The following is a 23,985-nucleotide window of genomic DNA, read 5'->3' as shown; positions in this document are numbered from 1 at the left end:
AGGGATAAGCAGCATATTCAAGTTGGGGGAAGATACATCAGATTGGTCAGAAATTAATTAAAGAAATTCGGGATTGGCTAAATACAAAACAAGGGGAAAGAGAGGGGTATACAGCCAACTTAAACAATAACAGAAAGAAATTTAACAAGAAACAAACTTTTGAAATAAACATTTCTCCAAAAAACAGTTCTTTCACATCGCACTAGGGTGCACCATTGTAGTTTTTCAGTAGTGTCCTCTAGAAGAGAAAGTTCACACTTCTTACTACCGGTAAAACAAAAATACATCAAAAGTGGCACAGTTCAAAAACTCCAAACTTTCCACGTAGTGACATCTTCTGAGAAACTTGAAAATTAATACCGTCGATAAAGTTCAGACTTCCTCCAGCAGAGGAGTTTCAACTGGCGCACATTTTAAATTAGCGGCATGGAGGTGTACCGCCCGGTACATAAAGTATGGATGGCCAGACAATGTTATCTAGCAACCGTGCAGGCTGTGGTGTAAGGTATGTATGTATGCATGGCCAGACAATGTTATCTAGCAACCGCGCAGGCTGTGATGTAAGGTATGGATGGATGGCCAGACAATGTTATCTAGCAACCGTGCAAGCTGTCATTTAAGGTATGAATGGATTGCCAGACAATGTTATCTAGCAACCCTGCAAGCTGTGGTGTAAGGTATGGATGGATGGCCAGACAACGTTACCTAGCAACCGTGCAAGCTGTGATGTAAGGTATGGATGGATGGCCAGACAATGTTATCTAGCAACCGTGCAAGCTGTCATTTAAGGTATGAATGGATGGCCAGACAATGTTATCTAGCAACCGTGCAGGCTGTGGTGTAAGGTATGGATGGATGGCCAGACAATGTTATCTAGCAACCGTGCAAGCTGTGGTGTAAGGTATGGATGGATGGCCAGACAACGTTACCTAGCAATCGTGCAAGCAGTGGTGTAAGGTATGGATGGATGGCCAGACAACGTTACCTAGCAACCATGCAGGCTGTGATGTAAAGTATGGATGGATGATCAGGCAACGTTACCTAGCAACCGTGCAGGCTGTGATGTAAAGTATGGATGGATGATCAATCAATGTTACCTAGCAACCGTGCAGGCTGTGATGTAAGGTTCGGATGGATGATCAGGCAATGTTACCTAGCAACCCTGCGGGCTGTGCTGAAAGGTATGGATTGATATCATCTGAAATTAACAGCTGTTGATAGATGGCCATGACTGAGAGACATTTTTATGATCTTTTATTTTCACAAAGGGAAAATCTGTTTAATGTTTTAATACATATAAATTTAACTGTTTCAATGTGTATTTCTAAAACTTGACCAGGAACGATTTATTAAGTGTCAGTTCACTTGAAAGTGAAGTGGCTTCAAAGTTCATTCTTGTGGAGCATCGTTAGTGGAGATGATAAGGGAATGAAATTTTTCCGTCATTATCCTCCTATTTTCTGTCTAGTAGTATGATTAGAGATATGAGTAACTTTGGTTAACAGTATACACTTACAGCATAGAGGGTTGGAGGTAAAAGTTTGATCTCTCCCCTAGTTTATCGGTTCCTCCGCTAGGCCGCTCTGCCAACAGTAAATGAGGTTGAGCTTACACGTCAGCATACGAATAAAAGGCATTATTGCATGCACAATAGTTTAGATAGCTTCCGGGCAGACTTTGTGATCTTAGAATATCTCTGTTCCATTCTCATCTGTCTTGTTACAAAATAAAATTGACACTTGATATAACGTAACACAGGCTTGTGGGAAATGTCCGCAACATGGACATCGTAGCATCCTAATTAGTTCGAATTAATAGTGATACTGTTCAAACTGTCCAAACACTCATAAAATATACCGCCCCTCGGACTATGTCCACAGGATAATTTTTATTCCACTGCACTTTCAACTTTCACGATCACATTATAAACTGCCCTTGAAATATATGTGAGAAAAGTGCTGTCAATGCTGTATTTATTGCTATAGTCCCTAATACATGTAAGGGGTGCGCCAAGTATTTCTTCTGTATGTTTTCCGTGAAGCAGGCTGACACATTGATGATATCTTGTGACCTTGGATGCGTTGCGTATTATAAATCCTCCTAGAGAAGGAATAAAACACTCCTTAGCAAGAATGTGGCTATCACTGTTAAGTAGGCCTAAATTGTTCTCCCAGTTCAATAAGAGGTCAACCAACTCCTTAGCGAAGTCTAGTGCTTGCCTTATTTTATTTTGTGCCTTTTTCCTCTACAGCCCCTTCTTTTCTTCTTAGCCAGTGTTCTCATGATAATAGTGGCAGTTCAAATTCGGGCTCACAATTACTACCTGACGAAAGGGCAAGTTTTGTTAGAACATAAATAGACTGCAACATGTGCAAATTCAGAAAATCTGTTGTTGAAGGGTGGTCACCATAACTTAAAGAGCGCAGTATACCAAAGTGCCCTTCTAGTGGATCTTGATTAAATTTGGGAATGAGCACATATCGGAATCCATTATTCCAGATATATTCGGAAACCTGTGAGGTGCTCTCAATAGTTGCTGTTAGGGATTAAATACTTATTTCCGAAGTAAAAGTATTATTCTCCCACTGTGGTTATCTCTCCATCTCATTAAGTTTTGATGCCCTATTAAATCTTTATAAAACCGGGCGAGTTGGCCGTGCGCGTAGAGGCGCGCGGCTGTGAGCTTGCATCCGGGAGATAGTAGGTTCGAATCCCACTATCGGCAGCCCTGAAGATGGTTTTCCGTGGTTTCCCATTTTCAGACCAGGCAAATGCTGGGGCTGTACCTTAATTAAGGCCACGGCCGCTTCCTTCCAACTCCTAGGCCTTTCCCATCCCATCGTCGCCATAAGACCTATCTGTGTCGGAGCGACGTAAAGCCCCTAGCAAAAAAAAAAAAAATCTTTATAAAGAGGCCCTGCAGGTGTAGAAGTATTAGAATATTTAATTCCCTAGTGAACGTTTGACTCAGTTCACTGTCTTGAAATGCCTTTGAGATCGGCTAAGCTTTTCAGTGTGGAGTCATTCGGAGCTGAAACACAGACACTGAGAAGGAAAGAAAGATGCTTGTTGCAGAAGAATGGAGGAAAGTGTGAAAAAACATTAATATGTAGGGTGCGATGACACGAACACCATTTTAACACTGTGAGGTGCCAGGTTAGAATACATACCACATAAACCACGTACGACCTGCGATTTGGTAAACCATTTAGCGTAGATACGAGCCAAATCAGAATGAATCAACATTAATAGAGTTGCAAATCAAATACAGAAAAATCACTGCACCGCTGTAACGTGAGGCACCAATTAAGAGCAATTAGATATAATGGCGCCGGCCTCGTGGTGTAGGGGTAGCGTGCCTGCCTCTTACCCGGAGGCCCCGGGTTCGATTCCCGGCCAGGTCAGGGATTTTTACCTGGACCTGAGGGCTGGTTCGAGGTACACTCAGCCTACGTGATTAGAATTGAGGAGCTATCTGACGGTGAGATAGCGGCCCCGGTCTCGAAAGCCAAGAATAACGGCCGAGAGGATTCGTCGTGCTGACCACACGACACCTCGTAATCTGCAGGCCTTCGGGCTGAGCAGCGGTCGCTTGGTAGGCCAAGGCCCTTCAAGGGCTGTAGTGCCATGGGGTTTGGTTTGGTTTTTTTTAGATATAATGGCACAGTGGTACTCAAGTCTCAATAAGGTACTGTGTGACAGGCAATTAAAAATTCAAAATCGGTAAATAACCCCGTGCACAGAAAACCCAAAATAAATTATCACATAGAGTCACCACACAGAAGCAGTAAATGTAATAAGTTAATACAAGTGAAAAAAGGCAAGACAACTTACCTCAAAGGTGTAAATGTGGAAGGTGCCTTTACAATGGACCATTGCAATCATGCCTCTTTCTTTGTAATTAATATAGTACGCTTAATCATGAAGGGATAGACTTAGGTTTTTCGAAATAGTAGAATTTAATAACAACGCAGTGTGAACATTACACCAAGTTAATTAATTAAATGAATTATCAAGCACGAATAGAGAGAAATTAATCCGATCTTTAGCACGGTGTTAATACAGAACATGGTGCATAAATTAACAGGGACAGGATATCAAGCAAAATCCAAAATACATAAATCATATGGTGACCCACCAATCCAAGGTGCGGAACTGGCTCAGTACCAAATTAATTAAGACGAAGAAACTGCTTAATCCAATTTTTAGGGATTAAATCGCAGAAATTAGTTCATGAATGACACCACAAATGCAGTGAAGTGGTGAAATAAGGTAATTCAGTAAATATCAACAGCAACTGTTCAAGAGCTTTACAGGATAAGCAGAAGTAACTGCTTAATTCAATTATTCATGGATTAGATCACAGGGGAATAGATTCTGAATGACACCACAACTGCAGTGAAGTGGTGAAATGAGGTAATTCAGTAAATATCAACAGCAACTCTACAAGGGCATTTCAGATTAACCAGAAGTTACTACTTAATTCAATTGTTCACGGATGAAATCACCGGGGGAATAAAACCAGATCACACAATAAATAACCAGATAGCGTGGTGAAATTAAGGTAATATCGGTAATAATCACCACCAAAATTCCAGGACAAGGTCCAGTCAAGTAATTCCCATCGTTATCCGAACCAATCTCAATCCAACTCCCCAGTAATAATGCAAAAAAAACAATATCTATGACAATAAATGTCACCAAGACGACCACCAAATAAACGAGTGACAGAACACCGTTGAACGGTTTGGTATTCATTTTTCTCAGCTCCTTTTTTAAAACAATTAAATAACAATTTACCCCCCAGAGTGGTTTGTGATAAAAGTTAACCTTACAGAACGGTTAGGTATATTTAGGTTATCGCCAAGGTTAAAAATGGAAATTTTTAAAAAATCAGAACTTTCGATCAGGATGATATTACACCTCTTATCTGACTCATAGGGTACATTATCGTTAATGCAGAAGCGGAATTACCTTTTTAAAAAAAAAACAAGTTTGATAGCCTCCATAACGCAAGGTCTAAATTAACATAACCGACCATCAGAAAAATTAAAATCAGAAACCAGAAGAAAATGTGTTTTAGCAAAGGTGTCAGTTATGAACTAATGATCAAATGAGTTCCTAGTACTAACGAAACTGCCAGGTCGGGAAGGGAATCCAGAACGGAGAAAATAATACCACAAGCTCAATTTACATTAACAGATACAAGGTATAACTAAAATAAAACGAAACTTACAAAATTTCCCACCCAATAGGGGTGGAAATCAGAGTAAACCCTGGAAAAATATAAGAACTTACAGGGCACGTCTGTCTGGTACAGAGACAGGAGTAAAACTAACAAGATGACTTCCCCAACACAGGTCAAGGCCCCGGCGTTCTTGCTAGTAATGAGTGCAGCATAATACAGAAGTACACAGACAATGCTAACATCTTAAGGAGGACATGGTTCAAGGAAATTCTAACTTAAGGTATCAACCTTACAAAAGTGTAGTGGACAGATGTATGTATGTATGTTGGGTATTCAGCCCGAAGGCTGGTTGGATCCTCATCAGGTCCACCATTAGCTGTCATAGATGGACTGGGTGTCACTGAAGAGGCGTACTAGGGAAACGAGGAGTTAGGCAGTTTCCCGTTGCTTTCTTCACTGAGCCAGAAGTTGTTATTGCATGTCAGTCTGCCAAGCCCACTAAAATGCGTGCACCAACCGACCGTAAGAGTGACATTTTCACACCATTCATAGCAGGGACTGGCTGCATAAGGAATGGCATTACTAGCATCACTCACACCTCAGTCACCTTCATATTGTCAAAGCCAAAACTGAAAAATGATGAGGTACTAAAAAGATTAGGAGAGAAGGGTCACCTGATGCAAAGGATTAGGAAGGGGAAAATGTTCTTGTTGGGTTACATACTACGCAGAAATTGTCTTTTACAGGGTTGATCGAATGAAGTAATAGATGGATGAAAAGGAAGAAGAAGGTCCTTTTCTGCTATTTCCTTTACGTCGCACCGACACAGATAGGTCTTATGGGACGATGAGATAGGAAAGTCCTAGGAATGGCCTTCAGTAGGGTTCAGCCCCAGCATTTCCCTGGTGTGAAAATGGAAAACCACGGAAAATCATCTTCAGGGCTGCCGACAGTGGGGTTCGAACCCATTATCTCCCGTATGCGAGCTCACAGATGCGCGCCCCTAACATTGCATGGCCAACTCGAGTGGTAGAAGAATGTTTGAAATGTTAACAGATGTCAAGCAAGGTAGAAGCTATAAATAACTACAAGCTACTCAGGACAGAGTAACATGGATGATGTACAGACAAGTGATGGCCTGATGCAATTCGTTCTAGTTGACGCCCTGCACGTCTGTGAGGATGGGCCCTACCTAGGATGATTTATAATGCTTTAGACAACACACACACCCTGCCTGCGAGCCACCGGAATTAACCAATTAAGGTCAAAATCCGCAACCCTGCCGGCAATCGAACCCGAGAACCCGTTGTACAAAGGCCAGCATGCGAATCATTTAGCCATGGAGCCGTACCTCAAGAAGAAGAACTTTTATTCATAATATCTAGAGTATTGACTGTCTATTTAAACTTTTCACTTACTCCGTAGTACTTAGGACAGTCGATCTTGTGTTTATGCATAACATTCATTACCATGTTCTCTTCATATTTTCAATTACTTAACACGTAGTAATTAAGATTAGCGAAGAGAGGCTTACGTACTGATATTTATTTTCTTTCAATAGTAAATTCAACAAAACCACATTAAATGTATTACAAATAATTACTGTCGAGCACTTTCCTTGTACTTCATGCCCAAATCAAAAGTACTGGTACTGGTTTTGACGAATATTCCATTACGTGCCGGGCTGAGTGGCTCAGATGGTTCAGGCGCTGGCCTTCTGACCCCTACTTGGCAGGTTCGATCCTGGCTCAGTCCGGTGGTGTTTAAATGTGCTCAAATACGTCAGCCTCGTGTCGGTAGATTTACTGGCACATAAAAGAACTCCTGCGGGACTAAACTGCGGCGCTTCGTGTCTCCGACAAACGTAAAAGTAGTTACTGGGACATAAAACAAAATAAGATAATAATTCCATTATTCTAGCCCTTGTATTTCAATTAAATGAAAGAATATTATTATTATTATTATTATTATTATTATTATTATTATTATTATTATTATTATTATTATTATTATTATTATTATTATTATTATTATTATTATTATTATTATTATTATTTGCACTCAGGTAGACAATATTCGTGCCTTAACACAGACCTTCCTAGCTATTTGTTAACGGAGCGAGCGTGTTTTGGAATGACACTTTCCGATCGTGTGTACAAGATCACATTCCGATGTGGGTAGAGAAATAAGCTACAAAGGTCTGAGGTCAAAAGCCGCCTTTTGGGCCTGCATCGCTACAGAAGCTGGAGATAGGCCGGAGGTGCCGGCTTTGTTGATTGAAGGTTGTGTACGAGAGGTGATTGTGAGGTTGTTTGTGTTGAAGGCGTCTGTCGGGCGTCCCCTAACTCCCTGATGCAACTTTCTACGCTTTGAAGTGACTATAGCCTAGCTGTCAGCCAGCGACAAGCTATTTATCTCCAAGAAAACACAAAATGGGATACATCCCCTCCGCCAGCCCGCAAAACTTGGCAAGCAAATGCACATTAATCTTGGCCCCCGGTTTATCATTTCTTCAGCTCACGTAGAGATCAGCCCGGGCCGAGACAAACATTTTTCCTGCACTTCCCGCTAACTGGAGACGGAATCTCCTTGCTGCCCAATCCCCGGACACTTAACAAAGGCTCACACACCGTAAGTGAAGAAGTGTAAACTTGTGGTTGTTTACACAAGTGAAAAATTAATTTAATATACTAATTTAGAGTATATTTCAATATGTTTTACTACTTAAATTTTAATTTAAAAATTATTCATGCATGCATGGAATGGAGTTATATACAATGTTACAGTTTCTGCTAGAGTGGATTTAAAGTTCATGACCTATGAAATTGTCCACCTCTGTATTGTAGTGGTTAGTGCGTTTAGCTGCCACGGTTGAGGCTCGGATTCGATAACCGGCTCTGCCACGGAATTTGAAAATTGTTAAGAGGGATAGAACGGGGTGCACTCAGCCTCGGGAGGTTAAATGAGTAGATGGGGGTTCGGTTCCCACCTTAGTTATCCTCGCAGTGGTTTACCGTGGTTACCCACTTCCCTTCTAGTCAAATGCCGGGATGGTACCTTACTTAAGGCCACGGCTGCTTTCTTCCCTCTTCCTTGCCTATCCCTTCCAATCTTCCCATTCCCCTACGAGGCCCCTATTGAGCATAGCAGCTGAGGCCGTCTGGGCGAGGTACTTGTCTTCTGTCACACCACACCAGTAAATACCCTTTTTAGTTTTATGTCGTTTGTCTATTTTTGTTTAAATCTTATTTTTATGGTTTACCGTTTCTCTAAACTTTCTGTTTTGCCAATCATCCAGTGTTATTTTTACTTCCTCCATACCTCCGTAATTTCGTTAATCCACCCTACATGTTGCTTCAGATTTCACAGTTTGTCCATTATTTTGTTGGTAATCTGGTGTCGTCATAATGTGACTAAAGAAGGAGAACCTCTTCTTCCGTATAGTATCTTTGCTGGGCTCCACTTCATTTGGAACTATCCACCTTTTCCATCTTCTTTATCTTTTTTATTTATCCTTGTTTTAGCTATTCTTCTCTCTACCTTTAGGTCTTCGTCGATTTTGTGACTTTGAAATGCTCTATCATTATATTTAAAACTTTTTGTTAAACTGCCTGAAATTAGAGCCAACCACGAGGAATCAAAGTACTGCAGCAACTTAGATATTGATAGCGTACAGTAGTTATGAATTAAAGTGAAGTATACAAATCAAAGCAACAGACATAGATGAGGATGCGTGTACATGATGTCTGAAGATGCTGTTTTTAACTGTGGCCGTAGTTTGATTAAATAATTTTAATTGGTATTTAAGAATCAGTTACGTCCAGAAGAAGACAAATGCAATTTTCAAATTTATGGCAGGTCTGTCTGTATCCACGCATATAAGCGCTTCACCATAAAACGGCTGAGTATAGAATTTGATGAAAATTAGTATATAAATTCTTCTTCTTCTTTATACGTTTACCCTCCAGGGTCCGTTTTTCCTTCGGACTCAGCGAGGGATCCCACCTGTACCGCCTCAAGGGCAGTGTACTGGAGCTTCAGACACTGGGTCGGGGATACAACTGCGGAGAATGACCAGTACCTCGCCCAGGCGGCCTCACCTGCTATGCTGAACAGGGGCCTTGTGGAGGGATGGGATAATTGGAATGGATATACAAGGAAGAGGAAAGGAAGCGGCCGTGGCCTTAAGTTAGGTACCATCCCGGCATTTGCCTGGAGGAGAAGTGTCAAACCACTAAAAACCACTGAGGTGGGAATCGAACCCACCTCTACTCAATTGACCTCCCGAGGCTCAGTGGACCCCGTTCCAGCCATCGTACCATTTTTTTCAAATTTCGTGGCAGCGCCTAGAATCGAACCCGGGCCTCCAGGGGTGGCAGCTAATCACACTAAACACAGGTACAAAAATGAACTCTCAAACTTGTCAGTTTACTGGGTCCATGAATGCTACATAAAAAGAGGCAGAAAATAGAATTCCCGGCCTTACATTCAAACAAATTAATCCGAAGACGAATAATAGGGAATTTTTTACGATTTTATATTTCTTACTTATTTCCTTTGTCGTTAATGCCAATCTTACCGAACAGCCCTTCCGAGTAAAGGGAGGGGTAAAAGTAAATTTTGATCTTCCATTCGCCATAATTTTATCGTAGAAGAAAGATTACTTGAATGTATTTCCTGTTCCAGGTTGTGAACGTGACGCGCGATCTATGGGAGTTACCTTGCTGAGTGCAGAATATTTCATATCTTGCCATTCCTCTGGATTAAACATACTTGACAGCTTGGTTCGTCAGAATATTTGTTATTCGAGATTCAAACAATGAACCAAATTTCTTTTCTCCATTGACGTCCGCCACTCACATTCAGGTCCCGTTTATAAGTGGACACAGGTTTACCGCAAAATAATTTGATGAATTATATTGTTCATTCACTCAGACAATGAATTACAATTCGTTTAGTAATAAATTATTTTGAAGAGCTCAAAAAAATCTGTACAGAAATACATAGAAAATATTTTTGAATTTAACTTCCTTATTGAGTCCTGACTGTAATACGCCAATATTGTACACACTTTGGCAAAATCTTTGAATTTCCTCTTCATAAGCCAGGTATCGTTCAGTTTTTAAACCCACGTCTGTTGTATGTTTGTGGCTTGCGGAATTTAGCATAGAATAACGAATCTAAGTTGCAATCCCCTTTTTTTGTCACATACAATGACAGTGAGAAATTGGATGACTTTCCAGGTTTGGAATATAATCGATTCATACCGACGTTATCAGCATTATACGATCTTATAAACCACGTCAAGGTCTAGCACCGTTAGTGAGTGGTCAGTATCTTAGGCTCCGATTATCGAAACCGAAGGTTCGATTCCTGGTAGGGTCTAGATATATTAAATTTTTAACTCGCTAGACTTGGGGACTGAGTGCTTGTGCTGCCCCTAGCATTTCTGCAACTTATGTCACACACATCACTGTTCTCTGGCAATAATACGCAATTTCCTTACGCAACATATGCTACCCAGCTTCGTCGGTGGGCGAGACTTTCAAGGGTCACCGGGCTGCAATAAATTATTACTATTATTATTATTATTATTATTATTATTATTATTATTATTATTATTATTATTATTATTATTATTATTATTATTATTATTATTATTATTATTATTATTATTATTATTATTGTTACCGTGTTTTGGTGGATCAGCATAGGTGAAAGAAGGTGCGGGCTGGAATGGGTCTAACTACAAGTCCGAAAGATGTATTAAAATTTCAACAAAGGTTATATTTTCAAAACTTAACAATGGTAACATAGAATTTTGAGCATACAACAAATAACAACCAGTTAAATCAGGTACACAATCCAGTACTCCAAGATTAGAGAACAACTTAATGATCTGGGCTTCAAGCCCCACCGTATACAACTCTGAGCTCTCGGCTCACAATCACCAAAGGGCAGATAACCCTTAATTACCTGGAGCTCTTGCTCCCGCTTAATAATACCAGAAAGAGCAAACCTGCTCTCAATTTTACAAGCCTATGAAAGGCAACAACAAACTTCACTACTAACTGCCCTCAAGGCACACAAGGAAACAGGGGTATCTAATACCCAACCAACAGGGCCTTCGCATGAAGAAAACAAGACATCAGGTTAAGTTACTGGCCCAAAGTACAGTGAGGACTGGAGGCGTGAACTTGCACTCCTAAATATACATTTTAAAACCTACTGTAAGTGGCTGTAGGCCGATGCCCAGGGGCTAATCCCAAGGTAGGGAGGTGACCCGTATGAGAAAACTTTAATACATTAAAGAAGAGAAGAACGGTTACGAAAACGTAGTCACCTCCATTTCAAAATGAAAGGGAGCTCGAGAGGGTAAAGCACTCTCTATCCCCGACTTAAAGTTCAAGAAAACAGAAGTTTAGCAAGAAAAAGGGTTTACATGTTTAGTTGTTTACATATTAAAGGTTTCGAACCCTCCCCGAGAGTTACACTGCTGAGCTAGCAAGAAATAAAGATGTTTAAAGGCCATTACCTTATAGAAGAGCTGCTGCTTGAAGAAAGAGGCGCTTCCCGCCCCCTGCTACATATCCACACACTGAGTTAGATGTTATACTAGTGGCCCCGAGACAAGAACATCAGCAGTTTTATACCCTCGTGGAAAATTCGAGACCTTTCAAGAATGAGTAGACACACCTCTTCAATTTTATTGGGTCCTAAAAGTTATACATCAACATCGAAGAAGAAAGACACTATTGGTCAAAAATTAATTAAAGAAATTTGGGATTGGCTGAGTTCAAAACTGGCGGACAGAAAGATTAATATTGCCAACCCCAAAAAATAAAAGAACAAAATTTAGTAAAGACAAAACTTAAGAATACAAAATGTCTTCAAGAGAGTTCATTCCATTGCGGCAGAGCGTATTACCATAGTTTTTTGGTAGAGACATCTGTTAGAGAATGTTCATACTTCTTGATCAATGAAAAGCAAAAGCAAATCAAAAACACTCAGTGACCTCTTCTGATAACTAGTAGAGTTAGTTCAGTGGTTAAAGTTCCGGGTTTCTCCAGTACAGAAGCTTCAATTGGCGCAAGATTTGAACTTGCGTCGCGTAAAGGTGTACCGCCCGGTACAATTATTATTATTATTATTATTATTATTATTATTATTATTATTATTATTATTATTATTATTATTATTATTATTATTATTATTATTATTATTTATTCGCTAGGGTCGTCATGGACCAGATTAAGTCACCTTATATTTGGCAGTTACCTTTCCTTTCTTTTGAGCCCAGAATTCCCTCATTCTTTCTCAGTTTTCCTGTTTGCGTTCCTCTGTCCAAGGGACACCGTGTCTTCTTTTCGGTTGTTTGTCTCGGGTTAGCCCGTACGTCGCTATCTTTTCTCGGAAATACCTCTGTAGTTTTAGGTTTTGAATCAAATAGGTGAAAGCTCTGTTTGGTCAACGTGTTTGCGTTCATTCGTTTGAGGTGACCGTAAAATCGTGCCCGCATTTTCCGGATCATGTGTGTATTTATTTTATATTTTGCTACAGACTTCCTTATTCAATTTTTTCATGTCATTCTTGTAACTGGATCCTATGATTCCCCTAATTATTATGCGCTCCTTTTTCTCCAGTTCTTCGAGGGGACCTATATTGGCATTTAGTGATAGGGTTCCGGATGCATACGTAACTACTGGCTTTAAAACCGTTTCACAGTGAAGTATCTTAGTATTTTCTGCAAGGCATTTTTATTGTATATCGTGCGCGACATTTTGTAGGATATTTCAACTTTGCGCATCCGTTCTCTAAGTGCTTCCTTGTCCAGTCCAATTTTCGTCCGAAGTTTTGGTGGTGCCTCATGGATTTTTTCCAAACGATACCTGTAGGCCAGTTTGTTCGGCGATTTCCTGTAACATTTCGATTTGAATGCTGGCTGATTCTACGTCCTTCGATAGTATGGCAATGTCATCGGCAAAATCTAGGCAGTCTACCATGATTCCATTGGATTTGGTTCCCATTTTCAGTCGGCAATAATCGGTTTCCATTAAACTCGTTCGCTATGTCTGGATGATCTTCTCTAGAATGCAGTTGAAAAGAATCGGAGAGAACCCATCGCCTTCTCTGACTCCCGTCTTTACCTCAAAGGAATCCGAGAGACATTCTTGGAATTGTACTTTGGATTATTACATACATACATACATTATCATTATAGACTGTTATGCCTTTCAGCGTTCAGTCTGCAAGCCTCTGTGAATTTACTAAACGTCGCCACAATCCTCGATTTGCAACTAGTGTTGTGACCTCATTTAGTTATATACCTCTTATCTTTAAATAGTTAGAAACTGAGTCTAGCCATCGTCGTCTTGGTCTCCCTCTACTTCTCTTACCCTCCATAGCAGAGTCCATCATTCTCCTAGGTAACCTATCCTCCTCCATTCGCCTCACATGACCCCACCACCGAAACCGGTTTATGCGTACAGCTTCATCCATCGAGTTCACTCCTAAATTAGCCTTTATCTCCTCATTCCGAGTACCCTCCTGCCATTGTCCCCACTTGTTTGTACCATCAATCTTTCTTGCTACTTTCATGTCTGTTACTTCTAACTTATGAATAAGATATCCTGAGTCCACCCAGCTTTCGCTCCCGTAAAGCAAAGTTGGTCTGAAAACAGACCGATGTAAAGATAGTTTCGTCTGGGAGCTGACTTCCTTCTTACAGAATACTGTTGATCGCAGCTGCGAGTTCACTACATTAGCTTTACGACACCTTGATTCAATCTCACTTACTATATTACCATCCTGGGAGAACACACAACCTAAATACTTGAAATTATGGATCTGGTACCCCTAGCCTCCCATGTGTAGCGGTGAATAGCCTTATGCTTGAAGAATGTATTCATAACAGCTAAACCCATACTAGCACAGAAGTCCAGCAAACGCTTCCCATTCCCATTAGCTTCCATATCTTCCCCACATTTACCAATCACCCTTTCGTATCCTTCAGTTCTGTTCCCAACTCTCGCACTGAAATCGCCCATTAACACTATTCTATCCTTGCTGTTGACCCTGACTACGATGTCACTCAATGCTTCATAAAACTTGTCAACTTCATCCTCATCTGCACCCTCACATGGTGAATACACGGACACAATTCTAGTCCTAATTCCTCCAACTGACAAATCTACCCACATCATTCGCTCATTTACGTGCCTAACAGAAACTATGTTCCGTGCAATGGTATTCCTGATAAAGAGCCCTACCCCAGACTCTGCCCTTCCCTTTCTAACACCCGTCAAGTACACTTTATAATCTCCTATCTCTTCCTCGTTATCTCCCCTTACCCGAATATCACTTACTCCTAGCACATCCAGATGCATCCTCTTTGCTGACTCATCCAGTTCTACTTTCTTTCTTCCATAAGCCCCATTAATATTGATAGCTCCCCATCGAATTCCATTTCGTTCGCCAAGTTGTTTCCAAGGAGTCCCTCACCTGTCAAATGTGAGTGGGACTCCGTTACTCCCATAGGTCCGAGGCTTGCTTAAAATGTTCTGAGCTCGGTCGATTCATGAAGCAGGATGCTACCCTACTTGCACATAGTCCAAGTGAGGATCTCTCCTCTAACGGTTTATGGACCACCGGTGGATTGTGTAGTCCTAGCCGCCTGAGCACAAGGAGGGCCATGACTCAGAATATGTCCGAGATGCCCACTCCCATTCCATAGCAACTGGTATCCCGACTCTCAGGACCTCTTACTAGGCCACTCAGCCGTTGCCCATGGTTCACGAACTAGGACGTGACTGGAAGTAATCCAAAAACATGAACCATTATTATTTATCATTATTTATCATTTATCATCGACACGGCCACGTGTGAACCACTTTCACACAATCCACTTTCCCGTCGATCACCCAGAAAAATGCACATCTCTTTGCACTATCACCAATTTTTTTTTTAAATTTTCGCTTATTTCTCGTTCTTTTGCCGATGTGTGAGTAGCTTTTTCGGTGTAATCCTCATTCCCGCAAACGTTTGCATAAATGTTGTTCTGTCCTGCATGTCTTCCTCCTTGACATCCACTTCTGCTATGTACTTGTACACCTGTGTAAACCAATCAGGCTGTGTTTTCCACTCTTCTTGTGGCAGGAACATTCCGTTCACCAACCTCTCTTGATTCATCCAAAATATTTGTCCACCAAAGTCCAGTGTTTTTTTCCTCGTCGTCTTTAAAATTGTTCAATGGTTCCATACAGTTCCTGCTTCCATCTGAACCGGAAGGTATGTTGTTCCTTTAGGGATTAATTTGAACCCGAGGTTTTTCGAAAAATCTTTCTTCTCTTTGCTCAAGGACTGATTCTGCCACCCTAGTCAGTATTTCCTCTCCATAAAGGTAATCCGTTCTGGCCGCTATGCACTAATATTTTAATTTATCTTGAATGGATATGGATAAGAATTGTAGGTGTCACTATTATTATTGTTCTTGTTGTTGATATGGTCATTTCCCTGGTTCGCAGAGGAAAGGAAGCGTGAGAGCTGGACAACGCATATACCAGAGTAAAGTACAGTTTATAAAATTTGAGAATGTTGCATTTTCTTTCTTTTCAAAAGGATAAATGTGAATTTCAATAACGGCAAGTTAACAGGGCAGACCACAAATGTTGAGAAAGTTTTCAATAAGGTAGTTTGCGATCACAGCTCCTCAGCTCTGAATCAATTACAATGGAAGCACAGTAGCTCAGGATTACACTAGGTGAGCACGAAAGCTCAGAAACCTTACCATCCAGCCTGTACAGTCTTTAATAAGTACACATCGAGTACCAAAAGAAACCTGGAGCATTCGCAACAGTTTTACATGGTATTGGTTTCCAAATCCTAGAGTCTAAATAACAACTCATTCACACACGCCCTTTTGTTTGGACTGGCAGAGTACGTTAATCACAAAAATGTGTGAGAGCACAAACTGTAGAAAAATAGTGAGCAACTTACCCACAGAGTAACCTACTACCTTAGATACCCTCTTGTTAGAGGAGCTGCACAAAAGAGGATCGGAAGCGGCAGAAGGCCAATACTACGCGGTCATGAATAGAAAATTCATAATTGACTGTTAATTACTACCGGCCGAGAAGCAAAATGAGACCGGAGGAGGAAAATGAGCACTCCAAAGAAAATAATTTAAAACAGTACAATACTTGATTGGGCATAAGGCCCACTGAAACAGAGGTTAAGCCATTCTACAAGGTGTCTGAGTTGGGAAAAGTTACAAAATTTGAAAAGATTATTATCAATTTAGATGTTAGGAAAACTCAATTACCATAAATGAAGTACGAAGTAAGTGAATGAAGGTTACCCACGCGTGCTTCCGTATATTTTACAAGATTCCATTAGAGAAATAAATTTGTAAGTACGAAGACTGGGAAAAAGACCTACGGAAATTGAAAATTAAATGCTGAAGGGGGACGTAGAAGTCTTCCATAACCTCACACGCAGAGAGTCCACTGACTGGACATGCCATCTAGCCGGTGCTCCACCTCAGAAGACCTCCCCTTCATGTAGCAAACTGCCGTAAGACATCAGTCTCAGAAAACTCAACCCTTATATAGCAGATCGGCAGAGATATCCAGAAATTGTGACTGAAGGATAGGATTTACGTGCCGAGCCATATGAGTGGTGAATCAGTTCAATTACAGGGGTGGTAACAGTAAAACAAAAGAAGGCAGATTAAATTACCAACCTGAAAGCAATAACTTTCTCAATAGTAGTTAGAGTTTCTAAGCACTAAATAAATAGACACTGGAGACAACTGGTCCCTAAAGATGAAACTTCTGCAATATGACAGTTTAGTTATTAAAACACAGACAACGTCTCAGTAGATTGTCGGCGGTAGTTATTACTAGAATTAGGGAAGCGAGGCAACAATAATTAGTTTTCTTAAATAGACTGACTTAAATTTTATTTAATGCGTGGCTGCACATGCTTCTTGTCTGATAAGAGGGCTTTTGACTTCAAATATGCCAACGCCCACACAGTGTTTTTACGTTTCATTATTATTAATATTACGAGAAACTGCAGTTCATGTGAAACCCATATACATATGAGTACAAGCTAGCTTGCAGAATCATAAATATTAATACATTGGAAAGGAAATATTCTAGTTACGTTTCAAAGGAAACCGTTATTATTATTTGAATTATTATTAATATTATGTTTATTGTTCTACCATTGAAATTCTGAACTAGTTTTATTTGCATAGCCTTGCGTGGAGCGGAATTAAAGGCAACAGTTGACACAATGACACAATGTGATTATATAAGAAATATATTCTGTAAATTATTCCTAAGGAAGAGGATACTTCACAGTGAAAGACAAAAATATGCCGGATATATTTAAACTGAGTTTCAATGAAAATCAATCATATTGTGTATTATACGTTTATAGTGACATTAATTTGTCAAGAAGTAAAACGAAAGGTACTATCTACAAAATGAAAAGGTTCCTACAATATATATTTTTTTAAATATTCAACATCTTAAGTAAGTACAAACTTCCCATTTTCGTGTGTGCTGTTCTCTGCACGGTCCGCCCGATGGCTATATAAGTCGGGCGATCCCCAACAAGAGCATGCATTTAATGTCGTAGGGAGTAACATACCACCAACGAGTGCTTTAGTTCGTGTGTTAATACTTTTCCTTCACTTCAAGTCGGAAGTTACGGTGTTCTAAGAAGAAGAGTCAAGTCAGCGAGTGGTTACATTTCTATAACTTACATCCTTTGGTAGCAGAACTGCTGTATCATGTCGAATGTGTTGCAAAGATGGATTTCATGGTGTTGGACATCATCAAAAGATTTTGGACTCATCGGCTCATCATCAAAAGATGTTGTAGTCACCTGCTCATTATATTCATATGTTTTAGTCACCACCTATCATGGAAAGGTTTTAAAGTAATCATCTCGTCACCAAAAGATTCGTAGTCAGCAGCTTGCCATCAGAAGATTTTGTAGTCACCAGCCCATCTTGTGGATTTTGGAGTCACCGATCACCACAAGATTTTGGATTCACCAGCCGCGGATTCAAAAAGAAGAATGCATCTGGAACGGCACATTTCCTTCGGCTGGAGATGGGCAAAAGTGTTGAAAGAAAGTTATCTAGTAAGGCAGAGTATATATCTCAGTTGATTGGGAAAAGGGAAATGTAGAGGTTGGCAGTAGTAATAATCCCAATAATTTCTCAATGGAAACGAGTGGGTAACGATCGGTGGGAAATAAGTTTAAGGTCAGAGCATTATTAAGTAGTAATTGTGCTCTCGAAAGGAATATAGTTGTCAAAAGCCAGTCAAGTACATTTATGGAGAAAACAGGAAGGAAAATATGACCTTTGTATCTTCTGTGTTTAAAGGTTACATGGTAAACCTGTGAGGACAGTAATAAATAACCTTAGGAATGGAGGGAAAATGGAAATGAATAGTGTATTTGGTAAATCAGGTGAGCCCATAATGGATCTTATGGAATCACTTACTGGGTGGAAGGAATATTTTGAAAACTTCTCAACATAAAACGTAACGTTGCGAACAACCGAGCTCGAGGGGAGGAGAACAATGGCATTGGTGAAGTTACGCTTGAGGAAGTGAAAAGGATGGTAACCTTCATTGTCATAATGCAACAAAAATAGAGATTAAATTAGACCTGAAATGGTGAAGTATAGTGGGAAGACAGGGATGAAAGGGCTTTATATAGTAATAAGGTTAGCATGAAATGTTAATAAGGTACCTTCCTATTGGACGAAAATAGTAATTGCACCTATTTCTAAGAAAGATAACAGGTAGGAGTGCAATATCGATGTGTCTCACTGATCAGTATACCAGGCAAGGTGTTCACCGGGATTTTGGAAGGGAGGGTACGATCAGTTGTTGAGAGTAAGTTGTACGAAAACCAGTGTGGCTTCAGACCTCAGAGGGCTGACAGTATCAGATTTTCAGTGTATGCCAGGCAATTGTAAAATGCGACGAGAGGAACAGGCAGTTATATTAGTTTCATAGATCAAGAGAAAGCATATGACAGGGAACCGAGGTAAGGAGTGTTCACCGTATTGGGGGACTATGGAATTAAGGATAAGTTATTGAAATCAATTAAAGACATGTTATGTGACAATTGGGCTGCAGTGAGAATTGATGGTAGAAGGATTCCTTGGCTCAAGGTACTCACGCGGCTGTAATCTTTCACCTTTGTAGTTCATAGATTACAAGGATTGTCTACGGAAATGTATAAACTGACAGAGAGTGATTCAGCCAGGTGAAAATTCAGTAAGCCGTTTGCCTTTTGCTGACGACTTGGGCTTAATGGCCGATTGTAACGACAGCCTGCAGTCTAATATCTGTACAATGAGTATGGTATGAAAACTAGCCTTTCCAAGACAAAGATGATAAGAAACCTAAGAGAAGTGAACGTCGGGTGGGAATACAAAGGTGGGACAGACAGATCGTTTCAAGTATTTAGGATGTGTGTTCTCCCAGGATGGCCGTATGGCAAGTGAAATTGGCTCAAGGTGCAGAAAAACGAATGCAGTAGGCTCACAGTTGTGATCAACAATCTTCTGTAAGAAATAAGTCCACTCCCCGACGAAACTGACTTTACGTTGGTCCGTTTTAGACCAACTTAGCTTTACGGGAGTAAAAGATGGGTGGACTCTTATTCGCAAGTTAGACGTACCAAACATGAAAGTAGCGAAGAATGACGTTTGGTACAAACAGGTGGGAACAATGGCAGGAGGTTACTAGGAATGAGGGGATAAAGGATAATTTAGGAATGAAGTATGTTAGTGAAGCTGTACGCATAATCCGGCTCGGTAGTGGGGTCATGCGAGGTGAATGGAGGAGAATAGGTTACCTATGATATTAATGGACTCGGTCAAAGAGGGTAACAGAAATAGAGAGAGACCAAGACGACGACAGACTCGATTTATTGATTTAACGACAAGAGGTATAGAACTAAAAGAGGCCACAGAGCTAGTTACAAGTAGAGAATTGTTGCGGCGTTTAGTAAATTCAAAGAGGCTTGCAGACTGAACGCTGAAAGGCATAATTGTCTATAACAAAAGTGTATGTAAGTATACGGGTAAGGAATTCGTTGATTTACGTACGAATTTCAGAGTCCAGACGCCCAAGAGAGATCCGGTTTACTCTGTCTGCTATCTAGTGGGCCTAGAGTAAACCGGAACGTCGAAATTGACGAGCAGACAGCCAGATGGCGTCAGATTGAAATGTCTGCACACGGTAGCTGAGGCCATTCGATTATTATTATTATTAGTCCAGGATAACGTTGGATAGCCATAATTTACTAATTCGTCCAAATAATCATCGGTTAGAGTGTCCGGCTGTTATATCGGTGGTACTCCGTTGAAATACGAGCCGTTTACAGGATTCTTCCTCGGCTGAGCAGTTCTCACAGTGGTGGTGGTTGTGGTGAATTTTTTAAAAGGAAGTAAATCTGGGTAGCCATCCTAAATTAACACTAATCAAAGGAGAAAATTTAATAGGTTTGACTCTTAGAAAGATGTAATAGAATGAAAGACTCCCTAGGCTTCTGAAGACGTATACTTCTGGGGTCATAAAAAACTCAGGTAAGAACCCCGGCAGAACTCACAGCCTTGGAATGAAACAATGGAATTGCACCTGATACAAATGGTGCAGACCACGAAGGATTTAGCAGTAGTGAGAGCCATTAGCCTGAGTTTTAATTGTGTTTCCATTCTTTTAATGTTGTGTTTGTCCTTAAAGGTATAATTTAAAATACACCCTTTCTTCTGCCCTAAACTTACTGTTATGTTTCTTCGTGTGGAGTTAGGGGCAGGGGGAGGAAAAATCATACAGTGGCTGGTCGCCACGCTTTCTGGAAGAGCGGGGTGGAGCTACCCCAACCACACACCATCTCATAGGTATTGTGTGTGCTTCTCTCTCTCTCTGCCCGTTTATAGTTGAAGAATACTTTTTGCTACCTTCGACTAAACCTCGTGAAGTCACGAAGAATACAGATATGTCCCAAGTTCAAACAAAATATATTTTTGTCGGTAGACCTAATGAAGTTTGCAAATATCTTCAATATCCTGACAGTAAAGTTCACCTTATAACCTTAACCAAATTACTTTTCATTGTGTGCATGTAGTTTTAGTGTATATTGAACTCTTATATAGAATATTAGATTTCCAGTTTATAGACAATTGGTGGTAATCAATGAATATACATCCATAATTTGATACGTTGAACGAACATGTTCAAGAATATATTACTGAAGTATTAAATTTCAATAGTATAGCAATATCTATGACTGAGCTAATCAGTATCGTATTTGCTTTTTGTTAAAATGGATCGCCAGAGAAAATGTTAGAGCACGTCCTTAAACACTACATGACTTGCTGGCACTCTTTTACTTTCAAACTGTCAAATGATCGGACTCGAGACATTGCTACATACAGCTAGCCATTACTAAACACAGGCTGGGGTAAATATACACGCACACGGTCTAATGCTTGGCCTTCAGCAATGTTAGTTGTCATACCGAAAGTAAGGCGAGTAGGAAACTGGCATCGTTAAGATAAAATGGAAGAGTATTGAGATGGTGTTAAATTAGTTCTAGGGATCAAACCTCTCTGTCCAACACTTAACCTCGTAATGATATCATTATCCAAAGAACTGTCATACATTTTTCGTACAATTAATCCTACTGCGTTTAGTAGTCGCTGTGAAGGATTTAAGCTTCATAATAACATTACAATTGCCCCAGGTTTTAATTTAAGGACATGAGGCAAGCTACTTAATTCTAAGCTCTTTGAAAACTCTACGGGAAATGGGAGAGTTTCATCTTCAGTAAGTAAGTTATTTACCCTGTACTACGTCCTGGCCGTTCCCGGTAGAAGATCTGTAACTTTAGAACTGATTTGATCACATAGCTCATTTATATGGGCAAGAATGGCAATTTTAGAGAAACATATAGCATATTCTGGTAACTTAAATATTCCCGTAAATTTCAGAGACGATGTCTTCCTTCGCGATGGAAGAGGGTGGTTAATTAAAGGCAGATTTCTCTGGCGATTCGTGATTACCATCACAAATTTTCAGTAAAACATTACCAAAGTATAATTCTTCCAGTCTTGCTTCCACATTTTTAAACAGATGAAATATTTTAAATTCTGACCAAAGGGGAGAAAATTTAATGCAGTTCTGGATAACAGCTTGTTTGGAAACACGCGGAACAGGCAAAAAACCTGTGTAAAATCTCCACCTAGAACAACAACTTTCCCTCAAAAAGAGATGGAATTAACCAGGATGTCCTTCAAAAGTCTGCTAGCGCACATCAGGGCATGTGCATAATGGAAAGTGGCCACCGGAGAGACCTGATGTAGGTCTTTCGGTTTTACGCCTTATAGGCAACCTGCGTCTCTGTGAAGATGGGCCCTACTTATGATGAGGACGGCATACACACCTGGTGCTCGAGCCATCGGAATTAACCAATGCAAATTAAAGCCCCTAAACCTGTCAGGAATCAAACCTGGGACTTTTGAACCAAAGGCCAGCACGCTAACCATTTATCCATGGAGCCGACATAACTTGTGTCCTCATCCCGAGGTGGTGCAGCTCCTTTAAGGCGGGTGAGATGCGTGTATCATTTTTATCACATCCCAGTCCTCCTGTCATTCATAAATCTCTGACAGTACCGGTAATCAAGCCCGTGCCTTCTAGTACTGCAGGTAATAACACTACCCTTTACGCTACGAAGGCGGACACTTTGGTGATTTGTACTTCATGTTTATCAAGTAAACCTCGCATAGCTGTGAATGTTCTGTTGGCTGCCAATTATCAATTCGGCAGTTCTGCACCCATTTCGCCCTCCTATTTTTGTCTCTCGGAAATTTAAATAATCTAGTACCTTTAGATGAACGACTTTTACAATTTGGAACGTCATAATAATCCTTATAACTTCAATCTCATTGCACTGAATAACAATGCAGACGCCAGAAAGTAGACCTCTATAGCGGCAAAAAGGCCGCTGACTCAAGGAATTCTGAGACGTGACCAGGCCGGCGAACATAGATCACGCATGAATAATTATATTAAACAATTGTATAGGTACTCCGAGGGATGCAATACATTTTAAAATGTGGTCAGAATTAGGTTGTAACCTATCGCAGGTCGCTTTAATTTTAACGATTTACGTGATAAATACTCATTTAAGTCCACGGTTTCCCAATATAATGTCCAATTCGTATGCCACTGTATAAGGATGATCGTTCTCGAACTACCCTACAATCAGCTGGTCGTGATGACCTCGCGCTGCAACATGGAAGAAGTGGCGTCGTTCGCTCTAAGCTTTTGGCTAACGGTCTTTAATTTTGCACCAGGGGTTCTACGAGAGTATTTTCAACATTATTCTTCCTTCAACGGCCATACACCCTTGTTTTGTAACCACGGAAAACATGGCAGATGTTCGTTCAATTAGCTTCAGCTAGGGAGATTTCCACCTCTTAATGTTATTTTACGGTAGCTGGAATGTAACGATGGTATATGGAAGTGACATCTGTTGAATTCAGAATGAACCACGGTATTGCCATCTCTTTTCAGTTATTGGAACTGATTGAAACTGCTCTTTGAAGCCGAGAGGAAGCTTCGTCCGAATACTAAAAAATGTAAAATAAAGTGATGTGAAAACTATCAACGAAAAAACAAAGTGACGCAGAATGTAGACATACAGTAGGTATATTTGATTTAATTTTAAGCAAATTACTTGAAAATTACTGGGTG

This window comes from Anabrus simplex, chromosome 7 (assembly GCF_040414725.1).
Source record: "Anabrus simplex isolate iqAnaSimp1 chromosome 7, ASM4041472v1, whole genome shotgun sequence".
Lineage (NCBI taxonomy): Eukaryota > Metazoa > Arthropoda > Insecta > Orthoptera > Tettigoniidae > Anabrus > Anabrus simplex.
The sequence above is the reverse complement of the archived record's forward strand: the minus strand, read 5'-3'. Positions refer to the sequence as shown.